At 45.8% G+C, this 23,174-nt stretch overlaps 1 pseudogene; it reads left to right on the top strand.

Moving 5' to 3' along the window:
• Positions 1 to 23,174, top strand: part of LOC123991386 — a 174,209-nt pseudogene that overhangs the window by 15,764 nt on the left and 135,271 nt on the right.

Here is a 23,174-nt window from a genome sequence, read left to right as displayed (position 1 = left end):
GGTTGACGGGGGGTGGTCTGGTGGGTGACCCGGCCTATAGAGTCCAGTGCTCTAACACCCATGGGAATGGAGAGGAGTTGAGTGGGGATGCCCAGCTCAGATGCCAGGCTAACGTCCATAAAACTCACATTGGCCCCCGAGTTGATGAGTACCTGGAGAGACTTGGACTGTTCGGCCCCACCGCAGGATGGCACGGAGAGGGGGCGAGCCAGGGGAGACGAAAAATTATCTTTACGGCCCACCAGAGTACTCACTCCAACTGATGAGCTGGGTCTCTTGAAGGTACAGGTAGACACATAATGACCGGCAGTACCGCATACAGACAACTCTGGGTCTCAAGTCTGTGTACGTGTTCGGCTGGAGACAGCCTAGCCCTGCTGAGCTGCATCGGCTCGGGAAGAGGTGAATCGGCAGTCTCCGGAGGCTCTTGGAGGGACTCATGTAAGCTCAGATCCTCTCAGGGACGTAGATGCCGGGGACTTCCAGAGTTCATCAGATGCAAGGTAGGAGGATCCTTGAGTGAGCGATTGGGACCACAATCGGACCTCTTCTCCCTCCAACGGTCACGTAGCCGACCATCGATCCGGATGGTTAAAGCAATGAGTGAGTCAAGATCCGTCAGTAGTTCTTGGGCTGCAAGCTCATCCTTTATCTCCTCCGATAATCCGTGCAGGAACGTGTCGAACAGTGCTTCCGGGTTCCAGGTACCCTCCACTGCTAGCGTGCAGAACTCCATCGCATAGTCTGCCACACTGAGGGAATCCTCCCGAAGCAACTTCCAGGCACCTTCTCTCCCGGACCACGGTGCCTCTAACTTCTCACCTCCGCCACGAATCCCTCCAGACTGAAGCATACGGCCGACTGTTGTTCCCAAACGGCAGTAGCCCAAGCGAGGGCCCTCCCGGATATCAGCGTGATGAGGTAGTCTATCTTAGAGCGGTCTGAGTGAAAAGAGGAAGGTTGCAGTTCCATGACGAGGGAACGTTGAGCAAGAAACGCCCGACAAGTGCCTGACTCTCCATCGAAGTGTTTCAGGGGGAGGTAAGCAGGGTTCCCGGGAAACCAGAGTGACGGCACTGCTACCAGCCGGGTTACCGAGGGACCGAAAGGTTACCGTCATGGTAGGCTTCCTAGTAGACAACCCATAGACTTGCTCCCGTAATGTGTCCAATGCTTGTTTGTGATGTTCGGCCACAACCTGGAACCGTTCCATCAGACCATTAAGCAACTCCTTGTGCCTTCCAATGATAGCTCCTTGGGAGGCGATGGAGTTGCGCAGCTGGTCAGAGTCTGCTGGGTCAGTCATGGCCAGTTCATACTCGTTCAAACACGTTTGAAGGTAAGACCCAGGTACAGACAATGTTCAAGTAACAAAGGTTTATTAATTCGAACACGGGCAGGCAAGGTACAGGACGGCAGGCAGGCTCAGGGTCATGGTCAGGGCAGGCAGAGGTCGGTAATCCAGAGTAGAGGGCAAAGGTACAGGAAGGCAGGCAGGGTCAGGGTCATGGTCATGGCAGGCAGAGGTCGGTAATCCAGAGTAGAGGGCAAAGGTACAGGATGGCAGGCAGGGTCAGGGCCAGGGCAGGCACAAAAGACAGAACTGGGAAAACAAGAAAATAGACAAGGCAGGAGCAAGGGGTAGAACTCTGGTAGGTTTGAAGAACAAAACGAACAGGCAACAGACAAACAGACAACACAGGTATAAATGCACAGGGGATGATGGGGAAGATGGGCAACACCTGGAGGAGGGTGGAGACAATCACAAAGACAGGAGAAACAGATCAGGGTGTGACAGTTGTACTAATCGACTGAACCAGCTGAAGCATTTCCATTCAGGGGTTTGTTCTTGTTCACTTCCCACTGTTTTATCATACTTTTTCCCTGCAAGACATCCAGACACCTCTGCTCTGCATCGTCCCCTAATCACTCCTAACAACATCTCTAAGCAACCCGTCCAATCAGCCATCAACCAGACAGTCGGCCAATCATCACTAGTTGTTGAGCTCTGTTTCATCCATCACATTTGACTTTAGAGGTCACCATGTGTTTAGGTTGGTCCAAACATGGATGGCCACCGGCCTGCCAAAACTATCACTGGGATATTACTGTCCCTGGTCAGCAGGGAAATCTGTAATACAGTACTGTATTCGGATTAATGGAGGCGGGTTACTTTATCCTGGCCTATTAGGATGGGACCAGACTGGTTAAGCTATGTGAACTGGAAACCATATAACTGGGCTGTGAGGTCTCCACTCTGTCAATGACAAGTATCTAATGTTACCCTACAGTCGGTGGAGTATTGCGCGATGAATAGTTAGTTGCGATTGTTTTTTAGCTCTGTCATGCATCAAATATGATTTAGTAAAATGCATTGTGTTTTTAAAGTATGGCCTTACTGATGACATGAGACCAGTTATGAAATTGTTGAAATACAAATGTTTATTTGTCCTAATAAAGTTAACATTTGTCTCATAGTCTTATTACTCTTTCATCACGAGTAAAATCTGAACCATAACTAGGAAGTAGTTACACTACTACTATTTGACTTGACAGACCCTCTAATGTTGTGTAAACTATTCAATCTGAATTATGCAGTGGACCTCAGTATCCGAGAAACCTTAGAGGATCATTTCTCTCTCTTTCAGGTCACACAGGGTGCCTGGTTAAGTCCCTGTGCTTCACCGGTATGGCTTTCCTGCTGCTGCACATCATCTACCAGGTTACCATCAACAGTCTGCTAGCAGGAGACAACATAGAACCCAACTTCAACTGTGAGTACCAATCTTCTCTACTACACTCCCATTAAAGAGTGATGTCAAAAAAGATAAAATAATAAACTAATTAAAATATATAAACGCAATATGTAAAGTGTTGGTCCCATGTTTCATGAGCTGAACTATAGTATCCCAGATATTTTTTACCTTGTACTGGGGACAATAAAAGGGTTGAAGTCTGTAGAGGGAGCATCCACCCCAGTAAGTGGGACTTGGGCCGGCTGGGGCTGCAGGGTGGGGGTGAGCGGAGGTTACAGCCCAGTTCACGCCTAGATCAGGTTACCCACTGGCCCGACACCAGGTTTTTCAGACCAGAACCTGAGACCTGGTCTGCTTTGCGGCCCAACACAGGCCCCGCTGTTTCTGCTGCAAACCACTGGCACAAATCTCTCCGAGTAGCAATATAAGCCACAACATCTGCACTCAAGATGGGGATAAACATAATGAAAATAAAAAACTCCCTCACTTCCATGCTGCCCTGACAGAAGTGCATTCAAACCCCGACCGAAAATTTAGAGCGAAGGTGGTCTGTCTCACATGTAGAGTACAATCATAAAATGTTTTAAATTATGTGCGGGGTCTTCAAGTTGCATAAGAACCCTTGAAACACCCGTCTGACCCTAGTGTTAGCATGCACTGTGTTACGTCAAAAGACTTATCGAAAACAATCGATCAAAGAACTTCAGCGATTCACCAAAGTTTGAAAAACCAAGTGTAACTTTGTGTGCAATGTATATTTATTGGGTTAAAAAGTTGGAATTATGTATCACCTGTAAGCCTCCGTCTAGACGCTGTTCTCTTGTAAACAGCTGAGTTAACATACTTTTTTCTCTCAAATACCACGGGACAATTCCAGAATACTGATGAAAATAGGCTGCCAAACATAATACAGTGGAAGTTACGACAGTCCTGAAGTCAGTTGCAGTCAGAATGCAATGAACAGATAATATAAGCAGAAATAATATTGGACACCATAGACGGTGCTCTTGGGTCGTGTACACTACAGACGGTGTTCTCGGGTCGTGTACACTACAGACTGTGTTCTCGGGTAGTGTACACCATAGATGGTGCTCTTGGGTAGTGGACACTACAGACTGTGTTCTCGGGTAGTGTACACCATAGACTGTGTTCTTGGGTAGTGGACACTACAGACGGTGTTCTTGGGTCGTGTACACTACAGACGGTGTTCTTGGGTCGTGTACACTACAGACGGTGTTCTCGGGTAGTGTACAGCATAGACGGTGTTCTTGGGTAGTGGACACTACAGACGGTGTTCTTGTGTAGTGTACACCATAGATGGTGCTCTTGGGTAGTGGACACTACAGACGGTGTTCTTGGGTAGTGTACACCATAGATGGTGCTCTTGGGTAGTGGACACTACAGACGGTGTTCTTGGGTAGTGTACACCATAGATGGTTCTCTTGGGTAGTGTACACCATAGACGGTGCTCGTGGGTAAATAATAGTGTTCACTATAGACGGTGCTCTTGGGTAAATCATAGTGGACACTATAGAAGATGCTCTTGGCTAAATCATAGTTGACACTATAGACAATGCTCTTGGCTAAATAATTGAGGACACTATAGTTACAATCCATGACTGCAAAGCTACTTGGCTCGTTAGCTCTAGCTACACTGTAAGCTAGTTTGACGTACTAGAAAGTAATATAAACATGTTGAGAAAAAAGTTCCTAAAAGAAACGTGTTTTATTATCTTCTGGATCAATTTGGTTGTCCTGTCTTGATTATAGAAGTTCTATTTTGCTATCTCACAAAATTAAAGAGATCTCTTTGACGCGACATTTAGTCAGTGAATCAGGCCTTCTCCATGGTCATCAGAGACTCTTTCTGCCATACATGTCTTCAAACTACCGTAAAACCCCCTAAGTAGGCCCTTACCGAAGGACATTTTTGAGTGGTTAAATGCTATGCCCTTAAACAATTCCCTTAGGTAAGTGAACAATATTCCTTAAGGGAAACACTTAAGATGTTTTATACAACCGAGCCTTGGCACTTCCTGTAATGTTCGTCAGAAGAAGAGGACCAAAGATGGTGTTCATGATTATGTATTCAAACTGAACACCGAAACAAAATAACAAAGACGAACAAACCTAAACAGTTCTGTCTGGTGTAGAAACACAAAACAGAAAACAACTACCCCCCCCCCCCCCCAAAGGTGCGGACTCCGGCCGCAAAACCTGACTCTAAAGGGGAGGGTCCGGGTGGGCCTCCTTTACGGTGGCGGCTCTGGTGCGGGACGTAGACCCCCCTCCACCTCTGGCTCTCCCCACTTTGGTGGCGCCTCTGGTACGGGGACCCTCGCCGCCAACCCCGGACTGGGGACCCTCGTTGCTGGCCCCGGACTGGGCACCGTCGTAGCTGGAGGCTCCGGACTGGGCACCGTCGTCGCTGGAGGCTCCGGACTGGGCAATGTCACCGCTGGAGGCTTCGGACTGGGCACCGTCGTAGCTGGAGGCTCCGGACCGGAGAACGTCGCTGCTGGAGGCTCCAGACCGGAGAACATTGCTGCTGGAGGCTCCGGACCAGAGAACATCGCTGCTGGAGGCTCCGGACCGGAGAACGTCTCTGGAGGCTCCGGAACGGAGAACATCTCTGGAGGCTCCGGACCGGAGACCGTCTCTGGAGGCTCCGGACCGGAGACCGTCGCTGGAGGCTCCGGAACAGAGACCGTCGCTGGAGGCTCCGGACTGGAGACCGTCGCTGGAGGCTCCGCATTGGAGGGCGTCATTGGAGGCTTCCTGCAATGACTCCTCACTGGAGGCTTTGTGCCATGACTACTCACTGGAGGCTTCGTGCCACGGATCATCACTGGAGGCTTCGTGCCATGGATCATCACTGGAGGCTTCGTGCCATGGATCATCACTGGAGGCTTCGTGCCATGGATCATCACTGGAGGCTTCGTGCCATGGATCATCACTGGAGGCTTCGTGCCATGGATCATCACTGAAGGCTTCTTGCTATGGATCATCACTGGAGGCTTCGTGCCATGTACCATCACTGGAGGCTTCGTGCTATGGATCATCACTGGAGGCTTCGTGCCATGGATCATCACTGGAGGCTTCGTGCCATGGATCATCACTGGAGGCTTCGTGCCATGGATCATCACTGGAGGCTTCATGCCATGGATCATCACTGAAGGCTTCGTGCCATGGTTCATAGATAATATAACCCTCTCTATGGCCAGGGCGTGACACTTCCCTTCCATCCCCTATGTACTGGGCTCGGTTCCATAAAACATCTTATGTTAATTTCCACCTTATCTTTTTACTTAAAGTTTCCTTAACTTTAAGCCAGTTGCACAAAACATGTTAAGGCTAATTTCCCCCTTAAAATAAGTGAAAAAGTTAAGGGTGCCCATGAGGTCCCTTAAGTGCTTCCTTCAGTATGAATATTAATGTAAACAACATTTGTGTAAGTGAATTTTGCTTTCCTCTGCCCTGGTTTCAAAAGGAAAACATCCACCAGCTAGCTAGCTAGGTAGCTAAATAGTGTGCACAATCCATGGCTACAAAGCCAGCTGGCCAGCTGGCCAGCTAGCTACCAACTCAGTAAATTAGCTTGATGTGCTAGAAACTAATAGAAACAAGTTGAGATAAAAGTAAACTAAAATAAATGTCTTCAAACTAACATGTCTAACTTGTCTTCAAACTACTGTAAAACCACAAATAGAACAATGACATTATGCCCTTACCTACAGAAATGTTTGAGTGGCTTTATGTATCGCCCTTAAATAATTCCCTTCGGTAAGGGACAATTATTCCTGAAGGTAAACACTTAAGATGTTTTGTGCAACCAGGCCCTGCCCTTCCATTTCTTATGTAGTGGCCCTTCTCTTCCCTTCCCTTATCTAGTGGCCCTTCTCTTCCTTCCCTTATCTAGTGGCCCTTCTCTTCCTTCCCTTATCTAGTGGCCCTTCTCTTCCTTCCCTTATCTAGTGGCCCTTCTCTTCCATCCCTTATGTACTGGCCCTTCCATCCCTTATGTACTGGCCCTTCCATCCCTTATGTACTGGCCCTTCCATCCCTTATGTACTGGCCCTTCCATCCCTTATGTACTGGCCCTTCCATCCCTTATGTACTGGCCCTTCCATCTGTTATGTACTGGCCCTTCCATCCCTTATGTACTGGCCCTTCCATCCCTTATGTACTGGCCCTTCCATCCTTTATGTACTGGCCCTTCCATCCCTTATGTACTGGCCCTTCCATCCCTTATGTACTGGCCCTTCCATCCTGTATGTACTGGCCCTTCCATCCTTTATGTACTGGCCCTTCCATCCCTTATGTACTGGCCCTTCCATCCCTTATGTACTGGCCCTTCCATCCCTTATGTACTGGCCCTTCCATCCTTTATGTACTGGCCCTTCCATCCTTTATGTACTGGCCCTTCCATCCTTTATGTACTGGCCCTTCCATCCCTTATGTACTGGCCCTTCCATCCCTTATGTACTGGCCCTTCCATCCTGTATGTACTGGCCCTTCCATCCTGTATGTACTGGCCCTTCCATCCTGTATGTACTGGCCCTTCCATCCTGTATGTACTGGCCCTTCCATCCCGTATGTACTGGCCCTTCCATCCTGTATGTACTGGCCCTTCCATCCTGTATGTACTGGCCCTTCCATCCCTTATGCACTGGCCCTTCCATCCTGTATGTACTGGCCCTTCCATCCTGTATGTACTGGCCCTTCCATCCCTTATGAACTGGCCCTTCCATCCTGTATGTACTGGCCCTTCCATCCTTTATGTACTGGCCCTTCCATCCCTTATGAACTGGCCCTTCCATCCTGTATGTACTGGCCCTTCCATCCTTTATGTACTGGCCCTTCCATCCCTTATGTACTGGCCCTTCCATCCCTTTTGTACTGGCCCTTCCATCCTGTATGTACTGGCCCTTCCATCCTTTATGTACTGGCCCTTCCATCCCTTATGTACTGGCCCTTCCATCCCTTTTGTACTGGCCCTTCCATCCTGTATGTACTGGCCCTTCCATCCTTTATGTACTGGCCCTTCCATCCGTTATGTACTGGCCCTTCCATCCTTTATGTACTGGCCCTTCCATCTGTTATGTACTGGCCCTTCCATCCTTTATGTACTGGCCCTTCCATCTTTATGTACTGGCCCTTCCATCTGTTATGTACTGGCCCTTCCATCTGTTATGTACTGGCTCTTCCATCCTTTATGTACTGGCCCTTCCATCCTTTATGTACTGGCCCTTCCATCCCTTATGTACTGGCCCTTCCATCTGTTATGTACTGGCCCTTCCATCCTTTATGTACTGGCCCTTCCATCCTTTATGTACTGGCCCTTCCATCCCTTATGTACTGGCCCTTCCATCCCTTTATGTACTGGCCCTTCCATCCTGTATGTACTGGCCCTTCCATCCTTTATGTACTGCTCTTCCATCCTTTATGTACTGGCCCTTCCATCCTTTATGTACTGGCCCTTCCATCTGTTATGTACTGGCCCTTCCATCCCTGTTATGTACTGGCCCTTCCATCCTTTTGTACTGGCCCTTCCATCTGTTATGTACTGGCTCTTCCATCCTTTATGTACTGGCCCTTCCATCCCTTATGTACTGGCCCTTCCATCCTTTATGTACTGTCCCTTCCATCCCTTATGTACTGGCCCTTCCATCCCTTATGTACTGGCCCTTCCATCCCTTATGTACTGGCCCTTCCATCTGTTATCCCTTCCATCCCTTATGTACTGGCCCTTCCATCCCTTATGTACTGGCCCTTCCATCCCTTATGTACTGGCCCTTCCATCTGTTATGTACTGGCCCTTCCATCTGTTATGTACTGGCTGTTCCATCTGTTATGTACGGGCTGTTCCATCCCCAACTAGTTCTCACAGTCTCACATCAGTATTAGACGCTTATCCATGTTTCTTAAACATCAAATTAACTCCAAATGTTTAAGGTTAGGGTTAAATGTATGCATTAACTCAGAAATCTTAAGGTTAGACATTAACTCAGAATGGTTAAGGTTTGGGATAGGCTTAAAACAAAAAACTCAAAAACACCTTTCCATTGCTGGATTTGAACTTGCAACCTTTGTAATCAGAGACAGATGCTTACATCCATCCATCTTTCCCATCAACTATGAACTCGCAAAACCAAAACCAACTTGAAGGTTTCAGTGCTCACTGTTGCCCCTAGTTGCCGGTTTCCCCGTCAAATACTGACTTGTATCACGGATGACCTGGCTGTCCATCCCTTATCTACCTTTCCTTCCAACACAGAACATGACTGAATCCTTATATGATTGGATGATTTGGATTCCATCTGGATTCATGTCAGCTTACGTTTCTCTTATTCTTTTACTTAGAGCTAATGGACATGACCACATTGGTCCTCCGTGACAGGGCGGGTGTTGTACTGTGGTTGGCGTTGTAAGATGGACACCTGGGGAAGTGAACGCGAGTGTCTACGCCCCCAGACGTGGCGGCTGTCTCCCAGGGTCCTCAGCATGGCTCTCAAAGGTCAAAGTTTGGGGCCCCAGGGGAACCAATGGGAACCCAGCAGAGCACGGTGTGCTGGTGGTAGGCCCAGGCATACGTCAGACAGATGTGGGAGGTTGTTTGTGTGTCACTCTGCTTTGCCTCACTACATCAGTCCACCTCTGTTCCAGATCACCCTTTTATACTCTTATTTCACTCTCTGTCATTCCTGTTGATGTCTCATTCCTCCATGCTAGCGTTCTTTCTCATGTAGGCTACCTCCGCAAAATGCCCTCCGGAAACCCCTCCTCAGTCATGTTCCTTCAGTTCCTTTGCATTGTGACACGTTGTCGCCAAAGGTGTAAAGGTTAAGCTCCAGCATAGCTCCTGTCTCCTCTCTACTATACAGTAGTATGAAGAGCAAGTGGGGGTAGTACACTATAATATACTACTGTATAGTATATTATATTATAACTATATTATTATTATTGTTCCCCAATGCTGGAAGGGGGCCCTGAGTGAAAACATTTCAGAAGTCCTGCTCTAACTGACCTCTGTTGAATTTTGCTGTTACTCTTAGGTCATACTATTTACTCCCTGTTACAGTAGACACTGAGTGTACCAAAGATTAGGAAAGCCGTCCTAACATTGAGTTGAACCCCTTTTTGCCCTCAGAACAGCCTCAATTCGTCAGGACATGGACTCTACAAGGTGTTGAAAGCGTTCCACAGGGATGCTGGCCCATGTTGACTCCAACGCTTCCCACAGTTTGTGTCAAGTCGACTGGATGTCCTTTGGGTGGTGGACCATTCTTGATACACACTGGGAACTGTTGAGCTTTAAAAACCCAGCAGAGTTGCAGTTTTAGACACAAACGGGTGCACCTGGCACCTACTACCATACCCCGTTCAAAGGCACTTCAGTCTTTTGTCTTACCCATTCCCCCTCTGAATAGCACACATACACAATCCATGTCTCAATTGTATTAAAAATCTGTCTTTTGGAGGCCTACCGAGTGGTGCAGACCTGGGATCGATCCCAGGCTGTATCACAACTGGCCGTCATCAGGAGTTCCTTAGGGCGGCACACAATTGGCCCAGCGTCATCAGGAGTTCCTTAGGGCGGCACACAATTGGCCCAGCATCATCAGGAGTTCCTTAGGGCGACACACAATTGGCCCAGCGTCATTAGGGGAGCGTCTTTAGGGGAGCGTCGTTAGGGGAGCGTCGTTAGGGGAGCGTCGTTAGGGGAGCGTCGTTAGGGGAGCGTCTTTAGGGGAGCGTCGTTAGGGGAGCGTCGTTAGGGGAGCGTCGTTAGGGGAAGGTTTGGCTGAGGGGGCTTTACTTGGCTCATCGTGCTCTTGTGGCGGGCCAGGTACCTGTAGGTGGACCTTGGTCATCAGTTGAATGGTGTTTCCTCTGACAGATTGGTGCGGTTGGATGTTAAGAAGTGTGGTTTGACGGGGCATGTTTCATAGGATGCTTGATCTTTGCCTCCCAAGCCCATTGAGTTGCAGCGATGAGACAATATCTACTGATTAAATTGAATTTAACTTTCACCTGGATTCACCTGGTCAGTCACTGTTATGGAAAGAGCAGGTGTTCTCAATGTTTTGTACACTCAGTGAATATAAGGATAATATCATTGGAAACACTCATTACAATCCTTACAGAAAAAACATATGATTTCAGATGTGGAAAAAATGTGAAAACATTTGCAACACTTCACAGGTGATCACATGTATTCACATATGTAGTTTCATGTTAGCACATGTTGCTTTACATGTTGTCACATGTTATCACATTAACTTCACATAAGATCAAGATCGTGTGTTTTTGGAACACTGTGTGTGTTTCTTTCTGTAAGGGAATCCTCCACAGTAGCTGGTTGGACTCGATTTCTTAACCAGAATCATGATGATTGATATGGCCTCTAATCTGTAGCTACATTAACACAACACACTTACTATTAACTCACCTCTACTTCTAAAAGTTAGACATGTTGACAGTTTCCAATTATGGTACTGGTAAACTGACTTTATATTAAGTTACAGGCGCTCGTTATTGTTTTTCCTCACGCTAGTGACAGTTCTGTTCCATTTTCAGGGAAATGCTGCGCTTGGCTTGGTGTGCATCTTCAGGGAGGACTTTCAGCATGATATAACCTACAACAGACTGTAGCACTGTGGTAATAACGTAGTGTCCCCGAAGAACACTGTGTTCAAACAAGCTATGGATTGATACTTTGGAGTCATTGTTTGACCTTGCTGAAACGTCAGGGACCTGAACATCTGTTCTAGTAATAGCCTCGTTCTAATTCTATGCACACTCTTAGAACAAAAGGGTTCCAAAACCATTCATCGGCTGTCCCCATAGGAAAACCCTTTTGGGTTCCACGTAGAACCCTTTTGGGTTCCACGTAGAACCCTTTGGAACTGAACTGAAATGAACTGACACCAAGTGATGTTATAGAGAACATTGCCAACATCTATTTTCTACTGTCTCTAGATGGTGATGTCATATGGGGCTTTAAAACAAAAGTTTAGGTGGTTTTATCATGGGAATCAGTATTCCCACTTTTATTGCTTTCTGACTTTCTATTCATAGCAGTAGACTAGAGTCTACTATCTCAAAGTGTGTCACGGAATCTCACATCTGTTTACTGCTGACAGGAGAACCTTACAGTACAATAAACCTGATTGTTTGGGGATGTTCTGCGCTGTGTTGAGTTGCAAGGGAGACAGAATCCATCAAATTCACACTTTGCTAATCTTGCACTGCGGAAAGAGGAGTTGAATTAGATCTTGTCAAAACGATGACGTAATTTGTGGGCTTTTCTTTGGCTCTGCAATAGATGTTATTGCAATCCAAGTTTACGACAGTGCGGACTTGGTTGAATTCCAGCCTAGGATTTCAATTGAGCAAACTGATGTGAACTATGCCCGTATGAACTTTCACTTCTGACAGCATTTGATGCACTGCATTATGTTGAGGATCCCTGTTAGCAGCATTCAACAGTCAAGCGGTTCATTGCAGTGCACTTCGTTGACCAGCAGCTATGACATCACAGCGCTAGCTAAGGGGGAAGCCAAGCCCAAACAAGAAGCACTCCTTCACACAGGGAAGGTTATCTGATTGTCCAACAGTCAACACCATTTCCTTTGTTTCTGTATTTCCTCCAGGTCCAGGTCCTTTGAGTATGTTATGGTGGTGTGTGTACTGCACTGTACTGTATGGGCTTGAAGGGGGGGAGGGGTGGCTAGTCAACATGGCCTTAACAACAAGATACTAATAGAACTTTAGGAAAACTTCACGAGGCGCACGCTCACTTATCGCCCTCGCCACTGTATCCTCACTGCACCCCGATGCGAGCTCTGTGTATTTCCTGGTCTTGCACAAAAATGGCATCTCCCTGCCTCTGTCTCTGTTGGCAGGGAATACATCTCCACTGTATAGAATATTCCAGGGAGGGGGCATGCAGCCCTCAGAACGCTGAACGGTCTAAGGGACTGCATGTCAGTGCTAGAGGCGTCACTACAGACCCTGATTCGATTCCAGGCTGTATCACAACCGGCCGTGATTGGTAGTCCCATCGGGCAGTGCACAATTGTTGTTAGGGTTTGGCCGGGGTAGGCTTACCTAATTAAATAAAGGTTAAATAAATAAAAAATACATTTGAAAAAAGTGGACCTATACCAAAATGTATCTTGAGAAAAGCCACAGATAAAATGTGGTGTCTGTTAAATTGATATTAAGAAGTGAATTTTTGAAACACTCCAGAAACCTACTTTTTGTATGTGCATCTTACTTCGTAAACTTTACTAGTAAAAATGACGATTAGAAATAGTAATAGAGATTCATTGGAGTGCAGTAGGAAGTGGTTGTACGAGCTCTGTTGGGCTTGTCAGGACACCAGCAACAAGACTTTTTCACCTATCACCACATTCAAGAGCAAAAATGACAAAACGTCCAAAAGGTGACTCCTGTTTTTGTCATTAATAGCTCTCAGTGTCCTGCTATAAAAGAATCCTCTTCCCCAGGATGTGCAGCCCAATTCACAACAAAAACAATCCATCACACCATGGAACTATGAGCCACGTTTCACAGGGATGCAGGCAGCATGGACCAAGGAGAGGATGAGTCCTAACAACTTTCAGTTTCCACTAGCTACGTTATTGGTCAGAATTCATGTAAACAAAATGTCAAACCCAATAATAACGTTGTAGATGTGTCCCACAGTAGGCTGTGTGGAGGTGGGAGGCGAAAAGCATCTGTGCCAGAGCTTCAGTCATATCTTCTCCCTCTGGATTGGACCCCTTGTCCCGACTAATAACAGTGAATGATAGTGAAATCTCGCAAAAGGATCTTGTTTCAAATCATCGATTTAGCGGCCTTGCCTTGAGTGGGCCCCTCGATTTGGCCCTCTACTGACTTGGCCTCGGATGTGTGCTTGGTCAGTCAGCGAGGGAGCTGCAGCCATGTTTACCAGGTGTACGTCCGTCCGTTTGTCTGTCCGTCTGTTTCCAATTGAATTGGAGAAGTAGAGGTTAAGATGAGGTCATCATGAAGAGACTTCCAGGAAGGAACAGGTCTTTATGTCTTTTGTCCTCTATCGCCATAACTACACAAAAACTCAAAAACTGTCTGTAAGCCCAACCAAAAACGCAATTAGCTCTCAGTACTGAAGCTTAACTATCCACAGAGGACCTCGGTCTTTGATATTCCCCCCCAAAAATTACATGACTGCAATTGAATCCCACAATGCACATAAACTGAAAGTATTTCCCTGTTTTCTTTTAAAGGAATTTTTATGGTAGTTTGCAGTTTTTTTTACAAGATGTCTCAACCACAATTTGTTTACATTGTCGAAGCATTGTACAGACTTGTAGGAGTCTGGTTTGGTACATTTCCCATGTTGTTCAGAAAGACTCTTTTGGGGTGTTTTTGGCCTTGTTTTCCCAGAACAGCCATCATCTGTAGAATAACCCATTTTCAGCCATATGAAAACATTGTGCTCCGCAGCACAGACAGCCTCTAAAATGGCTCACTCTCAGCAGAAGGAAACCACTGTTGTTTTTCTGCTGAGGGATTGTTTTTAGACTGTCGAGACCACAGGTGTTTCTGAATTGCTCATTGTTGTTTTGGAAAAAATTAACTGTTACAAGCTGTCTCGAATGAACACGAGAAATAGAAACACAAAGAAAACTATTTGAGGGTCCTTTTGTTCTTCCTCGTGTCCTTCCTACCTTCCTAACAGCTTGCTCTCTCTCCTTTTTATGTGCTATTTGTATGGACACGCTGGAGGCCTCACTCTCGTCGTTTTATTGGCCACCTCCTTTGAGTTATGACCTAATGCCCAGATGATTTCCACCATTCCCGTGACCATGACATCATAGAGTGATAAAGAGAGAAAGACTAAGGGAAGTAGCAGTAAATCTGCACTAAATTCACTACGTACACAAATCGATGTTGGGCTAACCAAGGTATGTAGCATGATCTAGGCAGGGGCGTTGTATCCGTCTTGACAGACAAGTGAGGCTTTGTTGATCTACCAGATCTACCAGATCACTGTCCAGGGGTACAGTATATACAGGGACTACCAGATCACTGTCCAGGGGTACAGTATATACAGGGACTACCAGTACCAGATCACAGTCCAGGGGTACAGTATATACAGGGACTACCAGTACCAGATCACAGTCCAGGGGTACAGTATATACAGGGACTACCAGTACCAGATCACAGTCCAGGGGTACAGTATATACAGGGACTACCAGTACCAGATCACAGTCCAGGGGTACAGTATATACAGGGACTACCAGTACCAGATCACAGTCCAGGGGTACAGTATATACAGGGACTACCAGTACCAGATCACAGTCCAGGGGTACAGTATATACAGGGACTACCAGTACCAGATCACAGTCCAGGGGTACAGTATATACAGGGACTACCAGTACCAGATCACAGTCCAGGGGTACAGTATATACAGGGACTACTAGTACCAGATCACAGTCCAGGGGTACAGTATATACAGGGACTACCAGTACCAGATCACAGTCCAGGGGTACAGTATATACAGGGACTACTAGTACCAGATCACAGTCCAGGGGTACAGTATATACAGGGACTACCAGTACCAGATCACTGTCCAGGGGTACAGTATATACAGGGACTACCAGTACCAGATCACAGTCCAGGGGTACAGTATATACAGGGACTACCAGTACCAGATCACAGTCCAGGGGTACAGTATATACAGGGACTACCAGTACCAGATCACAGTCCAGGGGTACAGTATATACAGGGACTACCAGTACCAGATCACAGTCCAGGGGTACAGTATATACAGGGACTACCAGTACCAGATCACTGTCCAGGGGTACAGTATATACAGGGACTACCAGATCACTGTCCAGGGGTACAGTATATACAGGGACTACCAGATCACTGTCCAGGGGTACAGTATATACAGGGACTACCAGATCACTGTCCAGGGGTACAGTATATACAGGGACTCACCAGATCACTACCAGTCCAGATCACAGGGTCCAGGGGTACAGTATACAGGGACTACCAGTACCAGATCACAGTCCAGGGGTACAGTATATACAGGGACTACCAGTACCAGATCACAGTCCAGGGGTACAGTATATACAGGGACTACCAGTACCAGATCACAGTCCAGGGGTACAGTATATACAGGGACTACCAGTACCAGATCACAGTCCAGGGGTACAGTATATACAGGGACTACCAGTACCAGATCACAGTCCAGGGGTACAGTATATACAGGGACTACCAGTACCAGATCACTGTCCAGGGGTACAGTATATACAGGGACTACCAGTACCAGATCACAGTCCAGGGGTACAGTATATACAGGGACTACCAGTACCAGATCACAGTCCAGGGGTACAGTATATACAGGGACTACCAGTACCAGATCACAGTCCAGGGGATACAGTAGGGGTACAGTATACAGGGACTACTAGTACCAGATCACAGTCCAGGGGTACAGTATATACAGGGACTACTAGTACCAGATCACTGTCCAGGGGTACAATAAATACAGGGTACCAGATCACCCAGTACCAGATCACTGTCCAGGGGTACAGTATATACAGGGACTACTAGTACCAGATCACAGTCCAGGGGTACAGTATATACAGGGACTACTAGTACCAGATCACAGTCCAGGGGTACAGTATATACAGGGACTACTAGTACCAGATCACTGTCCAGGGGTACAATAAATACAGGGAATACTAGTACCAGATCACTGTCCAGGGGTACAATAAATACAGGGAATACTAGTACCAGATCACTGTCCAGGGGTACAATAAATACAGGAAATACTAGTACCAGATCACTGTCCAGGGGTACAATAAATACAGGGAATACTAGTACTCACTTCCAGGGGTACTCTACTAGTACTCACTGTCCAGGGGTTAAATACTCTAGTTCACTGTCCCAATTGTCTTTGACACTCTCTCTTTACTCACTTTGTCCCTTCTACTTGTACCTCTGATCACTCTCCAGGGGTCAATCTCAGGAAATACTCTCTCTCTCTCACTTTCACTTTCTCCAGATGTCTCACACTCTCTTTCTCTCTTTCTCTCTTTCTCACTTTGTCCCCACACTCTCTTTCTCTTTCTCACTTTGTCCCCTCTCTCTCTCACTTTGTCCTCTCTCTCTCTCTCTCTTCTCACTTTGTCCCCACTCTCTCTCTTTCACTCTCTCTCTCTCTCTCTCTCTCTCTCTCTCTCTCTCTCTCTCTCTCTCTCTCTCTCTCTCTCTCTCTCTCTCTCTCTCTCTCTCTCTCTCTCTCTCTCTCTCTCTCTCTCTCCTCACTCTCTCTCTCTCTCTCTCTCTCTCTCTCGCTCTCACTTTGTCCCCTCTCTCTCTCTCTCACTTTGTCCCCACACTCTCTTTCTCTTTCTCACTTTGTCCTCTCTCTCTCTCTCTCTCTCTCTCTCTCTCTCTCTCTCTCTCTCTCTCTCTCTCTCTCTCTCTCTCTCTCTCTCTCTCTCTCTCTCTGTCACACTTTGTCCTCTCTTTGTCTCTCTCTCTCTCTCTCTCTCTCTCTCTCTCTCTCTCTCTCTCTCTCTCTCTCTCTCTCTCTCTCCTCTTCACTTTGGCCCCACTCTGACACTCTCTTTCTCTCATGTAATATGTATACTGTAGCTGCTAACTAAAGATAATGCAAAATAACACCTGTTGGTTTGGAGGCCTTTGAATAACAAGTGATAGGTTAGTCTGTCACTGAAAATAACTAACTACTGTCATCCTGCAGTCTGCCCATAGGCTTTTTCCTTGTGGAGATAGAGGGACTAAAATTCTACTTATCTTTTCAGAGACAAACATTTTTAGCCAAATTTAGAGTTTATTTTTACCAGAGCATTGTAAGTCACTTTTAAAAATGATTTTATATTGTAAATCCAAAGTTGGCCTATTCCCATTAGCCCAGTTTTTACACTTAACAATACGCGCTTTCACTGTTACGCTCTGAGACGTTCTTCTACATGGGGTCATTTTCCACTTTAATGGACAAATACATTATTCTGTCAGGCCTGAATCAATTTACTGAACCTACTATAAGCATCCAGAAATATAAACACACAAATCTAAAGCAACGCGAGGCGCCACCACTCCTGTGACGGATGGACTTTTTCAGACGTTGAAAACCTGGACTCTTTACATCAGCTGAGTCAGAAAACCTCAGTAGTTAGAAAACAGCTCATCAAACACGCATGACATTTTCCCATGTGCCCCGGCATAAATCTGGGTCCATAATATTGTATAAATGAGAGAATAAATTCACATGTATGTAGGATCTTGGTTTGGCAGCACTTCATCATTGGAGTGCGTTGTGGTGGTAGCCTTCCCTCATAGACAATGTCCAGGCTGTATTATAACCATAACATTTTGGGGTGGCGGAGAGTGAAGGCGGGGGGAGGGGGAGGGGGGGTGCACATGATGTAAGCGAGAAACTGACGTAAACAAACGCCCCCTCCTCTTTATTGGCTTAGCCATGGGAACAATATAATGGGGATTCATTAAAGGAACCTTGCATAGTTCGCTGTCTTGCAGCCAATAGCAACACATACAGTACATTAATCGTAGTATACTTTGCCAATCGTCATAGCACAGGTGATGTATCCATCAGAGAGAAACGTATACTGAACAAAAATATCAATTCGTTTAATTAGCTAGGAAATCAGTCAATTTAAATAAATTCATTAGTTCCTAATCTATGGATTTCACATGACTGGACAGGCCCACCCACTTGGGAGCCAGGCCCAGCCAATCAGAATGAGTTTTCCCCCATTACAGACAGAAATACTCCTTAGTTTCACCAGCTGTTCGGGTGGCTGGTCTCAGACGATCCCACAGGTGAAGAAACCGGATGTGGAGGTCCTGGGCTGGCATGGTTACACCTGGTCTGCGGTTTGGAGGCCAGTTAGATGTACTGCCAAATGTTCTAAAAGAACGTTGGAAGCGGCTAATGGTAGAGAAATTAACATTTAATTATCTGGCAACAAGTCTGGTGGACACTCCTGCAGTCAGCAAATCAACTGTATTGTGTGACAAAACTGCACATTTTACAGTGGCCTTTTATTTTCCTAAAGGTGCACGTGTGTAATGATCATGCTGTTGAATCAGCTTCTTGATATGCCACACCTGTCAGGTGGAGGAATTATCTTGGCAAAGGAGAAATGCTAACTAACAGGGATGTAAGCAAATGTGTACACAAAAATTTGAGAAAAAAAAGCTTTTTGTGGGTATGTAACATTTCTAAGATCTTTTATTTCAGATCATGAAACATGGGACCAACACTTTACATGTTGTGTTTATATTTTTGATCAGTATTCTTGCTGGTAGCTGGCATCAAAACAGCTGAGCCAGAGAGGTTCATTTTGAGAATAGTGACTAGAATGTTAACTAATCCCTCATAGAAATAGCTCAACTCAATTACAAAGCGGTTAATATGTAACTACAGTACGTGTTAATGCAGGGTCCTTACTACAGTTATTACTGTGTAGTTACATAAGTATAAGGGCAACTTAAGGTAAGGTGTTACCGAGAAATGTATTGTTGATAAAGTTGAATGAATTTAACTTAAGTACAGAAATTACTTCCTCAGCATATAGTACTGCAACTATTGCAGTTAAATTCCTTTTTTAAACAGGCCGTTTTCATCATGAGCCATCTCAGTGGAGAACATGTCTTCTCATCCGTGGAGGGCCTATAGCCAGGCAATTAATGAGCAGACGACAGAGCTAATTAGCACTGACTCATTGATCTGTCGTTAGGGTAACTATCCTCAGATCAGATGGGAGGATAGGGGTGCGGGGGCAGTGAGTTGGGAGTTCGCACTTAGCTGTAAGACAGCTGTACATCCCAACTCTCTCACCCGGAGGGGGCCTTTCGCATACATGGAAATGTCCCTGGAAACAAAAAGCTCATCAGCCCAAAGACTTTCAAGAAAATAAAAAGGTAGTTTGATTTGCCCCGCGTCATTAAATCAATGTACAGCAGAGTTGCATGTCATAAACACACTCGGTCTGAAGTATGTTCAAACAAGAGGGAGGAGAAGGGAAGAGAGGAGAGCGAGAAGGAATCGTCTGCTAATTGCATGAGTCGTGTGAGTCACAGAGGATGACAGCTTACTGTGAGGCGGAGTGTGTTCCAAGAGGCTGTCGAGGTGCATGGCCGCCCCCGTGTGAGTGTGTGTTTGTATGGTTCACCTTCACTAACATTTGGTTTAGACCTGTGTTACTGTCATAATGAGGGTCAGTGTGCATGTGAAACCACTGGATTCAAGATTCAATTCTTCATGTATGTAATCTGGGAATCATTTGAAAAGATGAAGTGTGTTTGCACCCCGGTGTGTCCATAGAAAGTGTAGCAGGCACTTTTTTCAGTGTATGCTAATGTTGCTCAGGTCTTCAACGCTCATTGCTGAATAATGGGGAGGCTCTGCAGGAAGTGCTTCAGGAAGGCCATTTGGGCAGTCACCATCTTGAATCCATCTCAAGAGTGTTGAATAATGGTCCACTCTGTTGAAGGAAGATTTAGACGTCTATGTTTTGTCTTTTTTTTCAGGTTCAACATGGGAGAAGTCGGTGCGACAGCTGGGCTTGGAAAGGTAAGAGACCAATGCTTTTACATTTAATCAAACTAGTCTACTAGTGTATATAGCACAGTTTAATTTGTATACAGTGCATTTGGAAAGTATTCAGATCCTTTGACCCTAACCCTTTATCCTAACTCCTAACCTTAAACCCTGCGCCTAGCCTAGCTAACGTTAGCTATCATTTGCCACAACAAATTAGAATTTGTAATATATTATACATTTAGCTCATTTGCAATACACTGTATATATATTCACGATGCAGGGGTCTAAGGCACTGCATCTCAGTGTTTACAGACACCCTGGTTCAATTTCGTAATTGGGAGTCCCATAGGGCGTTGCACAATTGGCCCAGAGTTGTCCGGGTTTGGCCGGTGTTGGCCGTCAATGTAAATAAGAATTTGTTCTTAACTGACTTGTCTAGTTGAATATATATATTTTTTGTTTTTTGTGTGGGTAAGGGGTGAGTATCCTCCCACCCCTTACATAGGGCAAGAAAAGTTGACTTATTCTAATGTACATCACAACTATGCATTCTAAGGCATAGTGTCACAGTACTGAAGATTTTCAATTGAGCTCAACTGAATGATTACGTTTAAGTTTACATGCAAATACACAAGTTAAAAAACAGTGTCTGAACACAAACAGTCCAGGTTCCATTCTCATCACTCTGGTGGGGCTTAATCGCAGCACACAGACGAGTGTGTTTTCCCAAGTGACTCATCCATAGGCCCTGCTGCTCAGCAATGGTTCTGTCAGGAGCGAGACCTTAGCTATGTTTCCATTCACTTTTCTCCAGAGATTTTTTTGTTGACATTTAGAACGTGTGCAATGAAAATAGATGCAAAAATCGCCTGCTATGGTGGGTTTTCAGTGGATCACTAAAAACAACTGGACGTAATGACGTCACACAAACATGTGACGTTTATCTGTTTCACATCTCAGGTAGCCCGCAAAAGCCACTGTCTTGATACACTATATATACAAAAGTATGTGGACACCTCTTAAAATTAGAGGATTCGGCTATTTCAGCCACAACCATTGCTGACAGGTGTATAAAATCGAGCACACAGCCATCAAATCTCAATAGAATAACAGCGTATAGCCTAGTGGTTAGAGCGTTGGACTAGTAACCAAAAGGTTACAAGATCGAATCCTTGAGCTCACAAGGTACAAATCTGTTGTTCTGACCCGGAACAAGGCAGTTAACCCACTGTTCCAGGCCGTCATTGAAAATAAGAATGTGTTCTTAACTGACTTGTCTAGTTAAATAAAGATAAAATATATATGTTTTTTTTTTTTTTTTTATCAGTTAGTCAAATTTCGACCCTGCTAGAGCTTCTGTAACTGGTCAACTATAACTGCTGTTACTGTGAAGTGGAAAAGTCTAGGAGCAACAACGGCTCAGGCGGGAAGTGTTTGGCCGCATAAGCTCACAGAATGCGACCCGCCGAGTGCTAAATCGTGTAGCGCGTAAACATCATCTGTCCTCGGTTGCAACACTCACTATCGAGTTCCAAACTGTCTCTGGAAGCAACGTCAGCACAAGAACTGTTTGTCGGGAGCTTCATAAAATGGGTTTCCATGGCCGAGCAGCCTCACACAAGCCTAAGATCACCATGCGCAATGCCAAGCATAGATTGAAGTGGTGTAAAGCTTGGACTCTGGAGCAGTGGAAATGCGTTCCCTGGAGTGATGAATCACACTTCACCATCTGGCAGTCTGGCTAATAAATCTGTGTTTGCCAGATGCCAGGAGAACACTACCTGCCTGAATGTATAATGCCTACTGTAAAGTTTGATGGAGGAGGAATAATGGTTTGGGGCTGTTTTTCACGGTTCAGGCTAGGCCCCTTAGTTCCAATGAAGGGAAATCGTAACGCTACGGCATACAATGACATTCTAGACGGTTCTGTGTTTCCAACTTTGTGGCAACATTTTGGGTAAGGCCCTTACCTGATTTAGCATGACAATGCCCCCGGTGTGGAAGAACTTGACTGGCCTGCACAGAGCCCTGACCTCAACCCCATCGAACATCTTTGGGATGACTTGGAACGCTGACTGTGAGCCAGGCCTAATCGCCCAACATCAGTTCCCGACCTGAATGGAAGCAAGTCCCCACAGCAATGTTCCAACATTTAGTGGAAAGCCTTCGCAGAAGAGCGAAGGCTGTTATAGCAGCAAAGGGGAGACCAATTCCATATGAATGCCCATGATTTTGTAATGAGATGTTCGACGAGCAGGTGTCCACATACTTTTGGTCATGTAGTCGATTTCAATGGGTTTATATGATTCATTGAAATGACCATTTAACAGCAGGAAATATCCCAGACTTTACCTTTAATGTGGATTTGTGATGCTGCTTTCTGTGAACATAGACAGATACATTTTGATCGACATAACATCAACAGACAGACATCGGGACCACAACAGACAGACGTATTGTGACCACAGCATCTGCAATTCTCCCAAATATAATATATAAAAAAATCTAAATGTCAAATATAATCGCATGTCTAAATACGGACATCCAAACAAAGTATTGACAGATGTCAGTCCATTTTCTCCCTTCCATGCATATTATGGTTAGAAAACAGACGTCTCATTCACTATGAGGGTTAAGTCATGATTACACACTGTCCCAGGCTTTATTGATGCATACGTATGCTTGAAAGCGAGATACGTGCCTCGTCCCAAGCTGTGTTTAGCTGGAACGGCCAGCCGTAAAATAATAGACTCAGCCAAAGCAGAGGTTTGGTGTTTTCTCAAGTCTGCACCCAAACTACATTGTGTCATGACGATTGTAGT

This window comes from Oncorhynchus gorbuscha, linkage group LG12, assembly GCF_021184085.1.
Source record: "Oncorhynchus gorbuscha isolate QuinsamMale2020 ecotype Even-year linkage group LG12, OgorEven_v1.0, whole genome shotgun sequence".
NCBI classification, from domain to species: domain Eukaryota; kingdom Metazoa; phylum Chordata; class Actinopteri; order Salmoniformes; family Salmonidae; genus Oncorhynchus; species Oncorhynchus gorbuscha.
Note: the sequence above shows the minus strand (reverse complement) of the source record. Positions and strands in the feature narration are given on the sequence as shown.